The sequence below is a fragment of the Rattus norvegicus genome, chromosome 7 (assembly GCF_021556685.1).
Source record: "Rattus norvegicus strain SHRSP/BbbUtx chromosome 7, alternate assembly SHRSP_T2T, whole genome shotgun sequence".
NCBI classification, from domain to species: Eukaryota; Metazoa; Chordata; class Mammalia; order Rodentia; family Muridae; genus Rattus; species Rattus norvegicus.
In genome coordinates, this window is record NC_141540.1 from 38,959,659 (window position 1) to 38,981,074 (window position 21,416).

Here is a 21,416-nt window from a genome sequence, read left to right on the forward strand (position 1 = left end):
TATGTCCAGGGTTGTTTCCATGTGTTCTTTCTTGATTCTTCTATTTCCATTTTTAATTCCTTCAACTGTTTGTTTTCCTGGAATTCTTTCAGGGATTTTTGTGACTCCTCTCTATGGGCTTCTACTTGTTTATGTTTTCCTGGAATTCTTTCAGGGATTTTTGTGCTTCCTCTCTGTAGGCTTCTACTTGTTCTCTAAGGGAGTTCTTCATGTCTTTCTTGAAGTCCTCCAGCATCATGATCAAATATGATTTTAAATCTAGATTTTGCTTTTCTGGTGTGTTTGGATATTCAGTGTTTGCTTTGGTGGGAGAATTGGGCTCCGATGATGCCATGTAGTCTTGGTTTCTGTTGCTTGGGTTCCTGCGCTTGCCTTTCGCCATCAGATTATCTCTGGTGTTACTTTGTTCTGCTATTTCTAACAGTGGCTAGACTGTCCTATAAGCCTGTGTGTCAGGAGTGCTGTAGACCTGTTTTCCTGTTTTCTTTCAGCCAGTTATGGGAACAGAGTGTTCTGCTTTCGGGTGTGTAGTTTTTCCTGTCTACAGGTCTTCAGCTGTTCCTGTGGGCCTGTGTCCTGAGTTCACCACCAGGCAGGTCACTTGGAGCAGAAAAGTTGGTCTTACCTGTGGTCCCGAGGCTCAAGTTTGCTCGTTGGGTGTTGCTCATGAGCTCTCCGCGAGGGTAGCAACCAGGAGGACCTGTGCTGCCCTTTCTGGGAGTCCCCGTGCACCAGGGTCCCAGATGGCGTTTGTTTTCCTCTGGAGTCAGAAATGTGGGCAGAGTGTAGTCTCTTCTGGCTTCCCAGGAGTGTCTGCCTCTCTGAAGGTTTAGCTCTCCCTCCCATGGGATTTGGGTGCAGAAAACTGTTGATCTGGTCCCTTCAAGTTCCCGCGGTGTCTTGGGCGCAGGGGACCTGCAGCTCCAGTGCCCCTATCTACCGGATCCCAGAGGCTTTATACAGTTTTCTCTTGGGCCAGGGATGTGGGCAGGGGTGGGCAGTATTGGTGTTCTCTTCTGCTCTGCAGTCTCAGGAGTGCCCACCTGTAAGGGTGGTGAGCTCTCTCTCCCACGGGTTTGGGAGCAGTGAGCTGCGGGCGGGGATCAGCAAGGTTGGGAATCCAGTTAAAAACCGGAAGTGTCTGGTCCTAGAGGAATTTTGCCTCTGTGTGTCCTGAGACCACCAGTCAGGTCGCTTGGAGCAGAAAAGTTGGTCTTACCTGTGGTCCCGAGGCTCAAGTTTGCTCGTGGGTGTTGCTTTTGAGCTCTCAGCAAGCACAGCAACCAGGAGGACCTGCGCCGCCCTTTCCGGTCTTGTATGCTTTTAATAACTATTGAGGACTCTGATTATGTGGTATCTTAATGTTTTTATTAGAAACCAAACCTTAACAATAAAGAGTTAACACAATTATTAATTCAGCTTAAATAATAGTGCTTTTCCTACATGTTACCTTATAAAAAACTATCTGCCAGAAAAGATATGACTGACATTCAATTTTTCTTTCAACTCTGTTTTCAGCTGCTCAGTGTTTCAATAATTCATTTGGAAAAATTATCTAGTTATCCAACACAGATGGAGCTCCCCTTTTACAGGCATAATTCTGAACAAATTATTTCCCTAATAACTGCTTTGATAGCACGTGTGTGTTAAGCAGCCAGCCCGAAGAGGATTCCAACATGCTAAATACACAGGTGCTTTTTACTGCTATGCTTGAATACATGAAGTACCGTGCACTGCCTGCCATTTGAACTCATAAATCTATGACTGAGGTAGAGAGTACCAATCTATTGATATAAGCAGAAGTATTTAGAACCTCCAATTCTTTTAAATAGAAGGACCATTTTATTAGTGTTTAAGAGCAACAGGGTAGGCAAACTGTAGACCTTGGCAGTTGCTAGGATGAGGATGAAGGAGAAGAGGAAGAGAAGCATGGTTTTTGAGTCAGGGTCCAAGAAAGCATGTTCAGCAGTGGAAGTCAGCAAGCACGGTAGGTGATCCTCAGAGAAAGACTATCTAGTGTGTCAGGACAAGCATACTTAAAATCTTAGCCTGTATCCAAAGTAGGGATAGAAAGTCACACAGGAAACATTACACTGCTGTTACAACTCTAAAAAGGAGGCAGGCTGACAGTGAAGGTCTACAGAGGAACTGTATACTGATGTCTGTTTTAATAGAAAGCAATTGAATTCTTGCATCTGATTCTGTGCTCAGTCTATTTTGATATGCGTACATAACAAAATAGTACACAGAGTAAAGCTGGTCCCTGATGTGGATGTAACTGGAAATGGATGAATATTTTAACACCTGTCCTATGAACCAAGCAACCATCAGCTTGAGGAGTTCAGCTGTGACCCCTTGCAAAAGGATCACCCTGGCTGGTCTTGTTGACTATTTACACCATCATGGGGGGCAGGAGGAGGGGGGACTCTCACGTGAGTATCCAGTTACTCTCTACAACCTGTTACATGCAACTCTGCTTTAAATGCACGTGGTCTTGAGATAGGCAGGTGGGTGGGGCCTCCAAAAGGAGGAGACTCCCTCTATGTGGCCACAGGGAAGCCCTTATCTCTACTGGGTAAAGATTTTCCAGGTATGGCCTGTAGTGGAGAGAGGGACACATGAACCCATTAATAATCCCTCATCTATACTCTGTAAGGAAGCCCAATAAAGTTATTGGTTCCCCAGAGTGAACTTCAATAGAATCATGCTTAGTTTGTCATTCTGACCTCATAAGGGATAGATGCTGCTTATGTCTCCAGGTGGGAAAGAATTTTAGCAACAAGATCTTCCTGTGAGTGGACAGATGTAGTCTTTGTACTATTACACTTGTGAGTGATAGTTTTTAGAAAGCTTTGTCATAGTGTGGAATCTGAAACTGTACCATACTGTTACATTAACATCAGTTTATGTAGCTTGCCCTTTGACTAGCTGTCATCGCTGCATGATTTTGTAACATATATTTGTAGATCCTCCAAAAGCTGACATGCTGACATATATCATTACATCAGAAAAGTACGTACCAGTGGGCTAGGTACAAAGCTTTGAGTAGGAATGCTGGGCTCACATATTGTATCACATAAGTCTCTGAGTTCCATTACAGCACCACAAAATAAGCTAATAGCTACATTCGTATCATTATTTTACTACAAAAGAATCCTTAGAAATTGATATGTAGTTATGCTCATGAGAGTTGACACACGTTTCCCAAAGACTCTAGCTTCCATCTAAAACCTCAAATTTTGTCATTGGGAGTAAATATCAGTTATTTTCTTTGCAGTGGTTATTTTTCCAGAAATAATTACCAAATACCTAAGACCAAATAACCAGTGTTTGTCAGCACTCTTTCTGTAAGTGATTAGTTCAACAACTCAATTATACAGATGCTTCTCCTTGAATCAACTATTATACTTGCTGTGCCCAGAAGTGATTTTTGATTTTAAAGAGCATCAGCATCTTAAGAATGTAAACTATTGTGTTCCGTTCCAGGTTTCTTGAATCAAAAAGTGCAGAGTGAGGACAATGACACCTTCTTCATTTCTAGGTCAGCAGTTTTCAATCTGTGGGTCAGGACCCCTTTAGGGGTCAAATGATCCTTTCACAGGGGTCACCTAAGATTATCTGGCAACTCAGATATTTACATTATGACTCATAACAGTAGCAAAGCTATAGTTTTGAAGAAGCAATGAAAATGACTTTATGGTTGGGGGGTCATCACAACATGAACTATATTAAAGGGTTGCAATATTTGACAAGTTGAGAACCATTGTCTAATACCACTCTGGGTTATTGACTCATAAGACTGGAAAAGTGCTTCTGCCTTCCAGCAGTGGTTTTGTGTTTTCAGAGCAGAATCACCCTTCACTTTAAAACTCTTAAGTTTAGTCACAGTCTCCGAGGTACCTTGTAGTGAACTGTGTGTAGCAAGAGAGTTCCTGAATGGAGGCCTTCAGAGGCCATCGATTGAAACTGTGAATTGTGTTGGAAATTCCAGGGTGTTAGAGACACCAACATCAGCACCACCTTGAAAGACTACTAGAGATGTGACTTCATTAGCCTCATCTCAGATCCTGAATCAGAACCTCTGGGGGAAGGCCCAGGAATTTGTTTTAATCTTCTGATTTGCACATCTGAGACCCACTGATATCAACATCTCCATCCCAGATTATTTTAAAGCAAATCTCAATTGGCATCTAGATTATATATATATATTATATATATATATATATATATTAGTATATATATATATATATATACTAATTACAAAGTCCTGTGAGAATAGTTTATCATTCCTTAGTATCAGATATCTAGCTTAATTCCTTAGGTATTTTAATGTTACAGATTGAAACCATCGTCTCATACATGCTATTATTTGTAATTTTAAAATAGTTGCTTTGATTCAGTTTAGAGTCTGCTTATTGCATTAGGAACAGACTTTGAAGCCAGGCTGGCCTTATACTGTGGTGATCCTGCCTCAGCCTCCTGAATGCTGGGGTCACATGTAAGCTATCAGATTTGACTTGATATATTTCATCTTTTTAAATAATCACTTTAAAAACACATTTCCTGCTATTGATGTTCTTGAGAAACTGGGTCGTTTATTACTTTCCCATATTCTGGATTTGCTAAGTTGTGACCCTGTGTGTCACTTTGTCATGCTCCCCTTTGTACTGATTGTGACTGTTAAGACCCTTGATCTATGGGTTCAATTGGGGAAGAAGCAAGATTATTTCACAGAGAGTCCTATGGCCTTCTTATTTTATCATAGCAGAAGCCACTTTGTGTGTGTGTGTGACTTTGTTTCTTATAACTTTTTTTTCCAAAACCTATTTTTTTTTAAAGATTTTATTTATTTTTATGTGAATACACTGCTGCCCTCTTCAGACACAACCGGATGGTTGTAAGCCACCATGTGGTTGTTGGGAATTGAACTCAGGACCTCTGGAAGAGCAGTCAGTGCTCTTAACCACTGAGCCATCCCTCCAGCCCTCAAAACCTATTATTAATGTTGGTTCTTAAGTGTTTTAACCTCCCTTATAGACCACCGCCCATCACAGGTAGTGGAAAAGAAAGGATACGGAGGAAGTGAACCTGTTTAGAAATGGTTCTTTGGAGCAAATCCCGTATGTGTTGTCAGGAAATCAGCAGTTCAGCTCATAGGTCAGCAGCAGCAGCAGCAGCAGCAGCAGCAGTAGCTCAATCCACTGGAGAACACTTCACAAATATACCAGCAGTCTAGTTTGGTAGAGTTGAGATATCAAACACAAATCAGCAGTGGTTCACAACCTAGCAGAGACAGCCAGGTCTCAGGAGAATTGGCATGAGTCAGCAGGAAGGCTTTGGACCAGCAACCAGGAGAAGTTCTTGGCTGTGCCTCTCTCAGGGAAGCGAAGATCAGCAAAGATTCGAGACCAACAGGCATTGTACTACAAGCAAATCAAGCCTGGTCATCATCTGTTGAGTCCTATTTTATATTTCCTCCAAACATCATGTGTCCTCCATAGGAGTTGCCTCACCATGTGTCTTGCCTCAGCATGTGAGTCTGACTTAGTAAAACTCCAAGTGAGTCTGTATCAACTCATTTCACTCTGCAAAGTGGCCCGAGTCCTCAGAAGCAGCAAGAAGCCATAGCACACTACCATTAGTTTTTTGGTGCAGCCTTTCACCTGTGTCTGTTTCAGGACAACATTCTTTCCAGTGTTTGCCCCAGCAAAACACCATCAGATACAACTGACTTTCAAAAGAAACTAAGTTTCCACTTTAGTTTCTCAATGTTAATGTTGTTAGTTTCAAGTGTTGGATGACATGTTCATCCTGTATAGGCTTTCTCAAAAGCCCATATGTGACACATGTACATTGTAACGATTTTCCTCCAGTCATTCTGCTAATGTCTTTCTACAAAAGACCTTGGGTACCTCTACAGGATACTTATACTGTGAGAAGGGGATTACCCAGTCAGCCAAGGATTTCAGGCCCATAGGTCTGATTATATTTGATAACTGGATACTTGAAAGATCAGTTTACTGTTACAGTTATAGTTTATGAGAGTAGGTAATGCATAGTTCATGTCTGGCTGAAAAAAATCTACTTCTCTGGTCCCTGAGTCTTTCATTATAGTAGATATCATTGGCTATTGAAATATTAGTACTTGGACTATTATATAGAGCTAATAGAGTGAGAAAGTTAAACTAAGAGCTTCAAAATTGTCTTCTACCCAAGTTAGGCGAGAAACTAAAGACTATCACAAGGAAAGGGGACCATCCAGACTGCATGCAGACTGTGACAGGTAGCTTAACCAAGTGCTGGTCCCACACAAAACTATGCTGGGTATTCTGCCACTGATAGGGCAGCATAAGGCTTCGGGCACATGACTTATGGACAATGATTGGGTAAAAGTTTTCTTTCATATTTAAATCAGAAACAAGGACATGCAGTTCACAGTCTTGTAAAGACAATATTTCTAGCTTTTTTCCCCTAAGGACTATTAATTGTCCCTCTACACAGTATAGTCAGAAGAGGTCTGGACTTCACACTAATACAGTGGACCAATAATGTTATGATTGAAAAGGGTGACAAGAAGTTGCTTATAGAGCAGAAACCCTTGGTAAGACACATGTATTCAGAAGGTATAAGATAAACACTAAGAAAAATCATACAATTCAACATGAAAAGCTTGTAGAGGTCCAGAAGTCAGTGGTAGGTAGAGACATTCCCTCCAGAATAAAACACAGTATATTGTGTTTCATACTTAACAGTGGGATCTGGAAGCAACAAAGCCACAAACGAATATTGCTCTTTATTTAGAGCATACCCAGGAACAACAAATAAATGGCTTTATAGCAGTGTGGACTTTCATATACATGGAGGTCACAATATAGATGTCTCAGGTAACAGAGAAAAGTGATACCTTTAACAGAGGATTTTACTCCTTTCAAGAAATCATACTAGGTATAGTACCAGACAAAGACAAAAAATTTGACCATGGGGTACCAAGTTACTATCTATGGATTTGAAAAATTCATTATGAGCTAAATCCTAAGGTAGATGGGCCCAGTAGCAGTTCACAGTGGTATATAAATAATGTATTGTATTAGCAGGAATGAATCAATTGCATGAACTTGTATCCCAGTTCCCTATTACCATGTACTGAGCTTGAATCAGCACATCTTCCTCAAAGTGCCCTGGCTAAGAGAGGATGTTGGCTTGTTTATTTATAGAGAAGTTGGCTTGGTATACAAGAGGAAGCTACATTTATGTGGCCCTTCTTCCTAATGAGTAAAGCTTTCACCCCACAACTTTTCATTCACGCTGTGTGGAATGAGAGTAATCTATTGTGAAGATTCCTGTGGACTGGCAGTAGCCTAGCAGAGGGACAGGATGGCAGCAGAGAAGGCTGGAAGGTCAGAGACAGTGGAGTGGGGAAGAAAGGTATAGAAATGAAGGTGTGTGGTCACAAGGGGTGAGAATCTTTTTTATTATATTGTTATCAAATATAATAGATTCCCATGTCATTGAGTGCAAGCCAAAATAATCACAGTCAATATATAAAGAGTAGAAAAATATTACTTGCAATAGATAAGACAGAACACAAGTGTCCTTTCCAAAGCTCTTCCAATAAAGAAAGTGTGGGAATTTTACTCAGAGATCCTATTCGTACTCACGTAAGGGGTGGCCCAAGGCTGAGCAATAAGCAGGTGTAGTTAAGGAGCACATCCCTGAGCAAACTCAGGGTAAGGTCATAGTTTTAAAAGTGGACATAGGAGACACACGCCTCAGGGAATGTTCTGCTGCTCATGCCATAAAGCCTTAGCTGCAAATAAAGAAAGGATACCCTGAAGGTGCATCAACACAGGATTCTGTCCCTAAAGGAGCCTGTCTTGCTTAGTGGCTAATGACATGTTCATTCTGACTAGAACATCAATCATGAAAGAGAAACAGAACAATTCAAACCAACAACGGAGTCTGTCAGTTGGTGTTAAGCAAAGCATTTGTCATGGCCTACTCTAGAGCTGTCACTATGACAACACATGAGTAGTCATGTTTGCACAGGAGGCTATACATGAGTCACAACATAAATTCCCAGCTACAAAAGCCAATCCATACCTACATCTGTTTCTAAAGAAACTGCTAGGGACAGAAACCTACACTGTGTTCCCAATACCACAGTATTACTCAAGACAAATCAATACCTGGTCAATAACATGGACTCTTTCCATTTCGGAGTGGCTAGTGGTCTATCATAACAGGAATAAATCTTATTCTGGGTATGGATTTGTTGTTCTGCCTTTCAGGGCTTTAGCATATATTATCATTACTTAGGACCTTAAAGAATGCCTGATCCACAGGTATGGGGTCCAATTCAAGACAGCATGTAAACAGGACCTACTTCAGAGTAAAAAGATATGTGAACTCATGACCAGGGAATCAACAGGGTCATTTAGCCTGACAGATCACCTGGCAACCTACTGACGGTGTTAGAGATGCCTCCTTCCACATGTCCTCCAATCTCAAGCAAAGAGATTCACATTAGGGGACAGGTAAGGGAAACAAGTTGTTGGGATGTGCTGTAGCAGATGGGAAGGCAAAGGCAAGATGGGAGGGTACTGTGAGCCAAGGGGCAATGGCCCAGGGATGTCTGGATGTTGTCCACCAGGTCTCCTTTGTCTATTCCTGGAGCAGTATTGAGAGGTTGCCCTCCTACAAAAGCGGAAGCTTTCTCAGAAGCCATTACCCACAATTCAGTCTGTTACAATTAGATGCATGCTTATCCATGAAGGTTTAACTATCTGTAAATTTTAGATGTTCACTAAGGGAAAAGGGCAACAATACCTGTACATGTTCCTACAGGGGAGGGAAAAGGGCAACAATACCTGTACATGTTCCTACAGGGGAGGGAAAAGGGCAACAATACCTGTACATGTTCCTACGGGGAGGGAAAAGGGCAACAATACCTGTACATGTTCCTACAGGGGAGGGAAAAGGGCAACAATACCTGTACATGTTCCTACAGGGGAGGGAAAAAGGCAACAATACCTGTACATGTTCCTACAGGGGAGGGAAAAAGGCAACAATACCTGTACATGTTCCTACAGGGGAGGGAAAAGGGCAACAATACCTGTACATGTTCCTACAGGGGAGGGAAAAGGGCAACAATACCTGTACATGTTCCTACAGGGGAGGGAAAAGGGCAACAATACCTGTACATGTTCCTACAGGGGAGGGTGGGGCTCAGGCACAGATGAAACATCACTGGTTTTCCCAGTGTTCTGTCTCTTCTCTTACCTGGTCAGGCTGGCTATTTCACAGCCAGGTGCAAGCCTTCTTATTTACCTTCCTCGGTGTTTCTGACCTGGCTGTCTAACCCTAGCATCTGCTCTCAGTGTACTATGGGATAACGGAAGTGCCAGTTCAGAAGCGGGAGTTCATGAGGGTTAAGTGCCATCCTTTAGGAAGCAGTACGCACACTGACTTCAATTACTGTCCTGCTAAGAACAAACACATGGCTCCAAGAACAAAACAGAGAAAGCAGAAACAACCCCACTCAACCCCAGTCCTACTGACTTGTCAGGGGACACTTTCCTGTCCCCACATTGAAGGTATAAAAGTCCTGGCTTCCGAACGGCATGCATTTCTGCCAGGAGACACAATGAGAGTCCCATTAGACTCTAAGTTAGAGCTACTATGTGGACATTTTGCACTCTGGATCCAGGTGTGAGCAGGCAAGGATTTCCCATCTTCGCAGTGGTAACTGAGCTAGAGCAATAGGAAACCAAAATGATGCCAGGCAGGGACACATATAGGTGATTGATTTGGGAACGTTTTGACTCCAAATTGTAACTGGGGAAGGACAGGTGCAGCAATTCCAGTGAGGTGTAAATAATTACCAATTACATTTTTTTAAAAATCAGGAATGAGGATTTGGGTCATACAAGCTAAGCCCTTAGGCTTATGGAAGAAACAACCGAAGGGAATTAGAACTTGCCATTGACTGTGGAGGAGAATGATAAGTAGTACTTGCAGCCCTGAAACCAGTTGAGTGACAGGAGCTGTAGTTTGCCTTAATAAAGTACTTTCTCAAGAGGAGAGGCCCATAGAGGTCATGGAGGAGCAGCTTCCCACACACGATGGTTTAAGAGTCCCTGCTAGGATGACAAAAAGGGAAAGTTGGTCTGAAATAACCATGAAGGAGTCAAGAAATACAGATACAAAAGCTTGTGATGTAACAAATGCCAGGAAAGGATACTTAGGAAGAAGATAAAGTAGATGAAGAAGAAGAAGAAAGACCCAAATAAGAATCCTCTAGCAACACTGTTTCCACAGGGTGGAGTAGACGACTCAGCTAGTAAAGTGCTTATCCAATATGGCAGATAACCTCAGGCCTGAGACAGCAGAGACAGGCAGTCTGGGAAACTCACTGGCAGCCAGCCTGTCTGAGCTGATGAATTACAGGTTCAGTGAGAAACCCTGGGTCAAAAACTAAGGGCAAAAAGTGATGGAGGAAAACACCCCAAGTCAACCTCTGTCCTCTACACCCATGTGCACAGCTGTGCAGACATACATGTGATCAAGTGTACACACCACACACATAAATATCTCCAGCAGAAACTAATAATGGTGTGCTTCATGTCCAAAGATCAAGACACAAAATAAAAATAATACCAAAAGTACCATCAAAACTACAATAGTGAGAGGCAGTTACTGGGCAATGTACAATTTGGAAACCATTTCTTAATGGTAATGTAAAATTCACCTAACAGAAAAGTCTGAAAACGCTCTGCAAAATAAACAAAACAAACAAAATCCAATCAGACAAAACAAAAAACCACCAAACTCAGCAAGTAGTTTAAGACCATCCAGGAAAAGATGGCTAGCTGGGAAAGTAAAACTGTGAACACACACCACACTGATAGACAGCAAGGCCGGGGCAGGAGACCTTAGGTAGATTTATGGCAAGGCTACACATACTGGAGGCTGAGGTACTTCCCTGAGTGCTAGTGTATCTCCCCCGCTAACCATAAGCGAGACTTAAAGGATGTGGTGAGATTTCCCCCCAAAGTTTCCAAAGGGCTTCTGAGTTTGAAACAAGAAAAACCTTGTAATTCAATCAGAAATGTGAACATTGGTGCAGGCTGGAAAGATCCCTCATCTTGTTTTCCGAGCTGAAGCTCAACTTCTGAGTTTTAACATCCCAAATTTTCTTATTCTGTATCCAGTATTCTGGTTGAAAAGAAAAGGAGATAAAAGGGAAAACATCAAAACAGTCACCTAGCCATATATCAATTATTTTTATATTTTGTATTATTTGTAATATATATTTTAGTATGTATACAATATGTAGTATGTATCTTCCTGTCGATATATATCCATCATCTAATCTATAGATTCTATATATCAATTATCAATATATCTATATATCTCTCTCTGCGCAGAGAGAGAGAGAGAGAGAGAGAGAGAGAGAGTAAGAGAGAGAGAGAGCTATAACCAACAGTTTCTTGGGGATTCATTACAGCCTTTAAGCTACAAGCTATAATCTTCCTGAATTGCTCCCCACCAATGGCTGAGCAAAGCAGTATCTGTCCAAACTGGAACCCCTCAAAAGTCATTCCCCATGCATCTGAGCCTCCTTATGATATGGTCAAGGCTTTCTTACAGTTGTATTGTAAGGGTTAAACTAGTCTAAAGACTTTCCCAGTTCACCTCTTTTTCCCTTGTTCTTAAACCCCATTTCCTTTTTATCAATACCATGCATGCCTAGTTCTATCTTGCTTATTTCTTCCAGAACTCAAACTAAGTAAGTGTTCTGCAGTGAAGGATGCTTAGTATTCCAGGATTCTCCTTAAAATGCTATACATAGCATTGGTTCCCAATCTTGAAGCAATGTGTAATTTATAAAACACTTCTTTGAGAACAACTCAGAGTGTGATTAAGATCACAACATTTTAGAGTTGGAAGAGATCTCATAAGTTTAAAAAAAGGAGAAGACTGAGCATTCTCTCTTTTATTCTCTTGGTTCTTTTTCTATTCATTCTCTATCCTAGTTCTTGATCTTCAGTTGAAATGGATACCTTTATAGAATAGGCTGTAAGGATCAAAGAGGCTGGATAGTTTCAGAATGCAGAGAAAAAAGTTAGAAAGCAATCATCTCCATAGTAAACTAGAAAAACATCAGTATAGAATGGATAGAGACATCTCTGTAAATAACCCACCCTTTGAATTCTCTGTCAATATGATGTTTTACAGTCACAGTACTCTTCATGTTTATTCTCAGGAAGATGTTCTTTGAAAGTGGAGGTGCTGTGAAGTAACCAACAGTAGGCAGAGTCCTCTATAACAGAATGGAAAACTTCAGGTTACAGTTGTCTGATAGGTGTGTGTGTGTGTGTGTATAGTAAACCCTTTTGCATTTTCAAGACAGGGTCTTTCTGTGTAGCCCTGGCTGCCCTTGAACTCATTCTGTAGCCATGGTTGGCCTTTGAACTCAGAGATGTGCATGCCTCTGCCTCCCAAGTGCTAGAATTAAAGGTGTGTGCCACCACCTACACCTGGCTATATGACAAATCCCCCCTCCCTTTTCACTAATCATGGTAAACACGTTCTTTTTCTATTCTTTCAAAGAACTAATTACCTAGTTTATGCATCTTCATGGGAGAGCATCACTACCCAAGGGGATGAAAATTGGGTTTGGACCAAGCCCTTTAGATAGTATCATGATTTCTGGTCCTTCAAGGAGCCACAGTACAGAAACAGATATTCAATTCAGTATATCTTTATTTAGGGATTTCGTGGTCATGAGAGGTGGAAAAACAGGGATGTGTGTCAGGGGTAGTGTCAGAAGTGCTTCTTGAGTATCAGTTATGAAAACAGAGAAATCTGGTCTAGAGGAGAGAAAGAAAGAGGAGAGAAGAGGACCAATGAATGAAAACTTGAGGGGAAGCATAGGTATGAGAGAGAAAGGGAGAGAGGACAGATGAAGGGAAAGTGTGCGTACATTTTGAACTGTTTCATTTTCCCCTGAGTTACACACATACACACCTATCAAACAATTCTAACCTAAACATCCTATTTTCCCATGAATTAGTAATGTGAACTTTGATAATACCAAAGCCTTTATTTTATAGCATTTCCAATGGTAGCATACCATTTCTACCATAGTAGACTAGCTCATTTATTATTGTTTGGGTACTCATTTTTCCCCCTGCAGTTTGAATGTATTTCTTGTGGTAGTAATGCTGTTCAGGGCTGGAGAGATGGCTCAGTGGTTAACAGCACTGACTGCTCTCCCAGCGGTCTTGAGTTCGATTCCCAGCAACCACACTGTGGCTCACGACCATCTGTAATGGGATCTGATGCCCTCTTCTGGTGTGTCTGAAGACAGATACAGTGTACTTATACAATCTCTGTCTCTTTGTCTGTCTCTGTGTCTCTGTGTGTGTGTGTGTGTGTGTGTGTGTGTGTGTGTGTGTGTATAGTGTGGGTCCCAGATGCTCTATGGATAAGAAAATTTAGATGTTCAAGCCCTTTTAGAAAATGTAATTGTATATAACATATATATTCTCTTGCATTCTTTAAATTTTAAAGAATTTTTTTAAAATTAGAACTATATTATTTATTGTTATAATCTGGATCCTAAATGCTCTCCTGAAATTTCATTTGGCAAACAGTGTATCATAACTTGGGGAGATAGTAAAGCCTTTACAAGATGGGGCCTACTGGGAGTTCTTTAGTTTGGGGGTATGTCCTAAAAGAGAATAGTGGAACCCCAGCCCATCCATTCCTATTTCTCTTTCACTTCTCACCTATGAACTTGAGCAATTCTGCTCAACTGTGCCAGTGGTTTTCAACCTTCATAATGCTGCAACCATTCAGTACAGTTCCTTATGTTGTGGTTATGTCTGACCATAAAATTATTTTTGTTGCTACATTATAACTCTAATTTTGCTATATTATAAATCTCTGTGTTTTTCTGACTGTTTTAGGAGACCCCTATGAATAGGGTCATGACCCAAAGGTTGAGAACCACCGAACTATGTATTCCTTGTCGTGGTGTGTTACTTCACTAGTGGCCCAAAAGCAACAGGTCAATTAATTCATTATGCACAATAATACCCCCAACAGTTCAATAAACTTTTCATCATTTTACATTTTTTGTTATGACACACTTATGAACCTACTACAATTACTATGTAATTAAAGAATGACAAAAAATTTTGGATATACTCAGTACAATTCATATACATATATATGATTTCTCAGTATAACTGTGAATGTCCTGGAACTTGGTCTGCAGACCAGGCTGGCCTTGAAGGGTCTCAAACTCCACCTGTTTTTGCTTTCCAGTGCTGGAATTGAAGGCGTGTGCCACCATACCTGGCTAAAATTATTTTTTAGTATTAAAAGACTAATGTTTGGTATGACTTTGCTATCATGTTCACCCTGGTTTGTATTTTTTAAATGAAAAGGCATATAGATGGGTTAAATTTAATTGTTTGAGCATATAAATGTGCCTCATTACAGCATTTTCATATATTTATGTGTTTGCCATTATACTTTGTCCTCTCCTTCATTGTTCATTTTCCCATTCTTTTTACAATTAAAGTGTGTGTGTGTGTGTGTGCGCATGTGTGTGTGCGCATGATGTGCATGCATGGCACACATTTGAAGGTTCGAGGACAACTTTATGGGGTCTCTTATCACCTTTAGGTGGGTTCCTCAGAACTCAAGCTTGTGTGACAATTACTTTTACCTGTGAAGCTGTCTCACCAGTCTTCTCCTACTCCCCTCTTGCTGGTCTCCTTCTGTCTCTCAAATAATTTCCTTTATGTTTTCATCAGACTTTTCAAATGGATATTTTCTATCTCACAAAAGCCATGGATTTCTACCCATTGGTCCTGAGGGCTGATTTGTGCTTCACTCCCCCTGAAAGTGGGAACACTAAGCAATGTCCTAAATGCTGATCAGATTTCTAGGGTATCTTGCTATCAGGAAGGGAGTAGTCTTCCTAGCAGACATTATTATATTTCAGTGAATGGAAAGGTATAATTTCTATTAATGCTTTAAACTATATAAACTATTATGGTATAGTTAATATAGAAAAATACACAAATCTTACTTAGTTTGTGAATTTTGAGAACAGTATTATTTCAATCACTTGAGACAAAATATAGAACCTCTTAATCATTCAAAACCTTTATACTCTTTTCTTACCATGTTGCTGTGTCTTAAAACCACTTTGAAATTTATAAAACTTCTCTTTCTCTTGGATTCTGTGCAAATGGAACAAGATTATCATGTACTCTGCAATGTCCAGCTTCTGTTTATGAAAATATTTGTGAGATTTATCCATGTTCCTTTTATTGCTGACTTGTCTAGTGTGTGACTATATATATTTTTCATATTTTATCTGTGTTCCTCTGATAGTTACATGGCTACTTTTTGTTATGAATAAGGCTGTTCTAAATATGTAGCTTTCTTGCAACCTTGTATTTCATTTTAGTCAAGCAACTGAGATTAATGGATCATACATAGGTTAGATTGACGTTTAACTTTAAAGAAGCTGTGAAAGTTCTTTAACATATGGTACACTAAACACCAGTGCTGTGTGAGTCCCAGCAGCTTCACATAGTCACTGACATTTGGGTTACACAGGACAGACTGCACTCCTCCATGTGTGCAGTGGAATGGAATCCACTACAGTTTGAACTTGCATTTAGACTAGTGAATATTCTTTGTTTAATCAGGATACTTGTAAAGTTTATTTCTTACTCATTTAAAATTTTAGGTCATTTGTTCATTTATTTAAGGCAGAATCTCATATAGTCTAGGTCTTTTTAAAAGAATTGTTTAAACTTTTTATTCTTTGTGAATTTCACATCATGCACCTGACCCACTCATCTCTCCGTCTCTTTGTATCCATCCTCCATTCTTGCACCCTCCCAAAGGGGGAAAATAAAGACATCTCCCCATGGAAGCTACAATTGTGTCACAGTGTGTCATTCAGTATATCCTTTGCACACACATCTTTGTTTGCATATGCTCATTCCAATGAGCCATGGGGTCTAGTTGAGGCCTCTGGCTTCTACTAAATTATCAGTGTTGGATCCTCACTGGGACTCCTCTCTGATATCCTGTTGTTGCCCTGTGTCGTGGAGATCCTGAAGCTGTGGATCTGCAGGACCAGCCCCTTCACATGCTGTAGCAATTCACAGACAGGGTAGATGTTAGATTGGGCCAGTTCAAAGCCCTGGATCTGGGACTTGGTAGTAGCTGAGTCGGTCAGTTCACCAGTTCTTCTGCACCCACCTCACCATGGAAAGATCTCCAGCACTGCCCTGGCTATCTCACTTAGTGTCCAAGCTGGCAAGGAGCAGGGTCAGCTCTCATTCACCTCCATGATGCCAGGGCCAGCTCTATTGTGCTGCAAAGGAGAGGTGCAGGGTCTGCTTTTCCAAATGCTGTAGCCATGTGAGGAGTGGTGCAAGCTCACTCTCATGTGGTAGTAGGCAAGGGTTGGGGCCAGCTCAGTACAGTGCTCAGTTATCAACACGGCCTTAGATAGCCCAGAGCAGGCCTTTGTTGTCTGGGCTGTATTGGCTTTGGTGGTAACAAGGGCCTCTGACATCAACACAAACCCTATCTTTGATAGGACCACAGACCCAGACATGTCATCCGAAGGAACATGGGGCTGGATATCAGTCTGATTCATCTTAAACCACTTTATAACTGCACTGAAGTAGGGTCCCAATTCCCTTTCCTATGTGGATATCCAGTTTTCCCAGAACCAGTTATTCTTTCTCCTATTGTATCTCAACACTCTTACTGACAATCAACTGATCATATACATTTCTGAACTCTTCAGTTATGTTCCATGTATCTACAATCTGTATTTATGACAGCACTGTCTTGCATGTGTGCCTGCATGCTCGTGTCCCCCCCATGCTTGTCTGTGCCCTCATGTGTAGAAAGCAGAGGTCTATGTCAGGTGTCTTCCTCTCCCCATTTCATCTCACTTTTTGAGAGGGAGTTTCACTAAATCTGGAGCTGGCTGTTTTGTCTAGACTAGCTGACCTATGACCCTTCAGGACCTGCCTGAAAACCACGAGCATCTGGACTACAGATGAGGGCTGCTGTGCCGAGCTTTTACATGGGTGGTAGAGATCTGAATTCAGGACTTCATGCCTATGCAACAAAAAGTACTTTATCCACAGAGAAATCTTCCCGGCACTATCTTTTTATAGCTTTGTAACAAGTTCTGAAACCAGGAGTTGAATTTTTCTAATCTATAGACTTTCTTTTTGGTTAATTACATTGACTGGGGTCTCCTAGGTCCTCAACGGAGTGTGGAAACAATATCTTTTTCTTTTTTGAGATTTTTTTCTTTTGCTATGGTCTTGAACTCAAAGGTTCAAGTAATCATCATCACATCTTACTTTCCTAAGTAGCTGAAGCTACAGTGAGTACCACCTCACCTGCTGTAGAAACTTTTGTGTTAATGCTATTACTGATCTTAGTGGAATCAGGTTTCCTATTTTACCACTAAGTTTTCAAAAGATAACCAATCTGCTTGGTTCCCTTTTGTTCTTAGCTTGCTGTGACTTCTTAACCTTGAGTTTTGAATTCTGTAAAATATTTTTCTGCACCTATGGGACTATGGCTTTTATTCTTGTTTCATGAATGGTATGAGATCTTGCCTTGTATTAAATGTCATCCTCTTTGGTCATGCTATCTTATATTGTCAACTTCAGTTTGCTAATATTTAAGAATTTAAATGTCTGTGCTTATGAAGAATCAATATTCTTATAAAATGTTATTGGCAAATTTTGGTACTAAGATTATGTTGAACTCATGAAACTGTTTTTCTGAAACAGGGTAGCTCTGGAACCCATTACCTAAGGTGCTGACGGAAGTCATTAGTACAGCCATATGGGCCTGGAGTTCCCGCTTAGGGTTTTGATTACAAATCCAATTTGTTCTCTACTGAGTTATTTAAGTGTTCCATTCATCCTGTGTCAGCTTCTGCTTGCTACCGACCCTTCCTCTCCTGGGTCTCACACAGAATGGCAAGTGTCACGGAATTCTTCCCCAACCTCACAGCAGCTTTGGCAGTTAGTTAGTTTGTTTGTTTGTTTTTTTATTTATTTATTTATTATTTTTTCTTTTTTTTTCCGGAGCTGAGGACCGAACCTAGGGCCTTGTGCTTGCTAGGCAAGCACTCTACCACTGAGCTAAATCCCCAACCACCCCGGCTGTTTTTTTAAAAAGAGAAAGTTGTCTGTTTCATTTTAATTATTACTAGCATAAGTGACCCAAGTATCTCTTTAAATTCCACATAGTTCTATTAGCACTGGGACTTAATAGTGTGTGAATTTACAAATGCATAACGAATGATGGAAGAGAAAGGAAATGTGTAATACATAGCAGAAAGATAAATGTAAGGAGAATGCAAAAGTAATCCAGTGGCAGAGGGAATTACAAGATAATAAAAAATACCTGACTGACAGAGAATACAGGAGTGGGAATCAAGATATGTGATGAGTTAGTGATCAGGTCTGCAAGTAAGTTATAGTAAAATTTATGGAAGAAAAAAAAAAAAAAAACAAAACCCAAAACCCAAAAACAACCTGTATTCAGATTCCAAGGTCGCATACTTGTGTAGGCCTACAGTTCATGCTTCTTTCCCTGCACATCTTTAATTAAAAAACATAACACGACCTCACTTTCATAAAATAACCAATTTATAAATTCAAAAAAACCTTATACAAGGTTAAAACATCCAAAAGATAAAACGCAGTCTCAGTCTTTTCAGTTTTGTACTCATATTTCTATTCATCCACATATGTGAATTCATATTCTGTACACTGTGATCTGTAGTTTGCTCTTTCTTTTGGACAAATAGGACCCAGAGTCCATGGACATATATAATACAATGCTTTGATGGGCCAAGAGTATTCTATTGTCTGCACACACCATAATTCTCTTCTGTTCTAGTGATAATATACACTGAATATGGAATATAACCGTGGCAAGATCCTCAGGAATCTTGTTGTTTTAAGTGGGACAGAAGATGATGCTTATATTAATAAATCAGGATGGACTGTTATTGTCCTCACACCAGTAGTCACAAAGGGATTGTATTTTCACGGCTCTGTCAATACCGATAAGCAAATGAAATGTTTGGAAGGTAGACAACTTTTCATTTATTAACTGGGTGTTTTTTCTTGGAATCACGATATATATGGATTATTTTCTCTTTTGAGTCAAACTCCTACCCCAGTAGCTAGAGTGCCGGGATTACAGACATGTGACACTTCTCTTTTGTCAATTTTTATATTTAGGTGTTGAAATTTATAATTGATTTTCTAAGAGGTGTATGTTGGGAATAATTTTTCTTTGCAAATGTATGGATATATTTTTCTATAGTTCACTATTTTCAGTTTTGAGGGTGTATTACAATCTTAGTTGTTTCTTATAGTTTCATACTTGGAAAGGACCTTTCTAACCTCAAGGTTATCTATGTATTCACCTTGAATTTCTACTTAAAAATATGACTACTTTTACTGTGTCTTTGTGTGGGTAGGTGTACATAAGTGTAGGTGCTCTGAGGCCAAAGGTATTGGATCCCCTGAGAGCTGTAGTTAAAGGCAGATTAGAGCAGCACGAACTAGGTTCTAGGACCTGAATATAGGTCCTTGGGAAAGCAGCAAGCATTCTAAACACTGAGCCATCTCTCCACAACGGATTTTCCCATGTTTTTAATGGTTTAATTTTTTTCTTTTAAGTGTTCATCTAGCATTTACTCTTGTGTGAGAAATAAAGCTTTTCTTCACTCGCTAGTCATTTCTCCAGTCTTCTCACTTTCCAGTGATTTATTTTTTTTAACGGATACTTTCACTGTTTTGATTTGATCTCAGGATCTGGGGAAACCATAAAACATAGTTGAATCTACAGAACTAGGGGTTCAGATAATCTCTAAAAATGCCGCGGCACTTGATATAGGTGTTCAGCAAATTTTTACTGTCAATGTCACACACACAGACTAATGCTTTCTCCATTCTGATTGTGAATGTGTCTCCCGCGTGTCTCCTTTATATAACCCACCCATAATAGTATGCACTTCTATTTCAAGAAAAATGCGACAGCTCAGTTACCATCTACCCAGAGGCTGGATATAGTTATCTCATGGGCAAACATAAGCTGTGCTTCACAATACATAGTCAAGATCCAAGCCCACACAGTAAGGAGGCATTCAGCAAACATGGGTATAGACCGGACGCCTGTTTCTCCCATCGCCTACCTTGAAACGCTGTAAGCCTGGTTTATTTCAGCCTTTAGGTCACAAATATCAAAGCTGTCACCAAGTGTCAATTTAGTTAGCAGCATGGAGACTAGGAGCTCGCCCTGTTATACACCTAAGAGTAGATGGGCTTACAGGACGGAACTGGGGCAGGAAGGGGGTCCTGACCTGACTTCCCTGTTGGCAAGCTGAGGCGACTCCGTACTTGCAGGCTGACTGGGTGCCAAAGCCAGAAAACCCGCCCAGCAGGCATGATGACAGGCGGGCAGTGATAGAGGTGGCGGCTAAGAGCACCATCCAAGCTCTCAGAGAAGGAAGTGTAACCTGGGCGGGACAAGGGCAGGGAGTCCCTCAACCCACGGGGAGTCGGGCGTGAGGCGAGACCTGCCGTTTCCCGGGCTCGCGGGCTTTGGTGTGGCCCACAGGGCCGTCCCAGAGTGGCGTCCGCACTTTTCCCACAGTAGCAGCGGCTGCTCGCGCAACCGTCGCCCGCTTTCCTCACCAACGGCTCGGGCCCTGGGGCGGTGCGCAGTGCCGATGACGTAGCACGGGGGCGGGACTTCCTGCCGCGCGCGCCGCCGCGGCTCGGGACCAGGTCTGCTCTGGAGTGGCGGGCGGCGGGCTGAGGGGGCGGCGTGTCTGCTGAGGAGGCCGGGCCGCAGAGGAGGAGCCGGGCTTGCAGCCGCCGCCCTCTCGGCCCTCCGAGTTTCCCGGGCTACCTCAACCTTCCCTAGGAGTGGGTGCCCTCGGGTACAGCCCGGCTCGTTGGCTTGTCTCCACCCCCGCGGCGGGAGCGGCCGCCTGGACCGCTCCAGACGTGGCGGGCTGGGCCGACACCCCAGCCGGTGGGACCGTCTGGACCCCTCGGCCCCAATGCCTGAGCGAGCAGAGCGGTGTGGGTGGCGGTGGTCGGAGCTGTGCCGGGGACCCAGGGGGGCGAGCGCGGCTGCTGTGCTAGGGCACGCTGCTAGGACCGTGTGTAAGTTTGGTAAGTCACCTCGCTTTCTAGGCATGCTGGGCGTCTGCTTGGAATCCTGCAGCACTCCTCCGCGTCCGCCCTTGAACCCCGGTTTTGTTTCCTGGTGAAGAAGTGGAAGCGCGTGTTAGGAAGGCAGGCCCGGGTATTTTT

The 21,416-nt window shown here is 41.7% G+C and overlaps 1 protein-coding gene and 1 long non-coding RNA gene across 13 annotated transcripts in view; one reads left to right on the forward strand and one right to left on the reverse strand.

Moving 5' to 3' along the window:
* Nucleotides 1-1,349: 1,349 nt before the first annotated feature.
* Nucleotides 1,350-20,836, reverse strand: Cep83os (centrosomal protein 83, opposite strand). Its single transcript, NR_132625.1, is given in 3 exon segments — nucleotides 1,350-11,214; nucleotides 12,204-12,322; nucleotides 20,456-20,836. It is a non-coding gene; the product is annotated as a centrosomal protein 83, opposite strand (long non-coding RNA).
* Nucleotides 20,837-20,982: 146 nt separating this feature from the next.
* Nucleotides 20,983-21,416, forward strand: part of Cep83 (centrosomal protein 83) — a 109,174-nt gene continuing 108,740 nt past the window's right edge. For 11 of the 12 annotated variants that reach the window (XR_015624320.1, XR_015624321.1, XM_087558468.1 and 8 more), the window contains exon 1: nucleotides 20,983-21,275. The gene's annotated coding sequence lies outside the window, so the exon portion shown is untranslated. The remainder of the gene's footprint in view (nucleotides 21,276-21,416) is intronic. The other variant, NM_001014266.2, reaches the window with a different exon arrangement.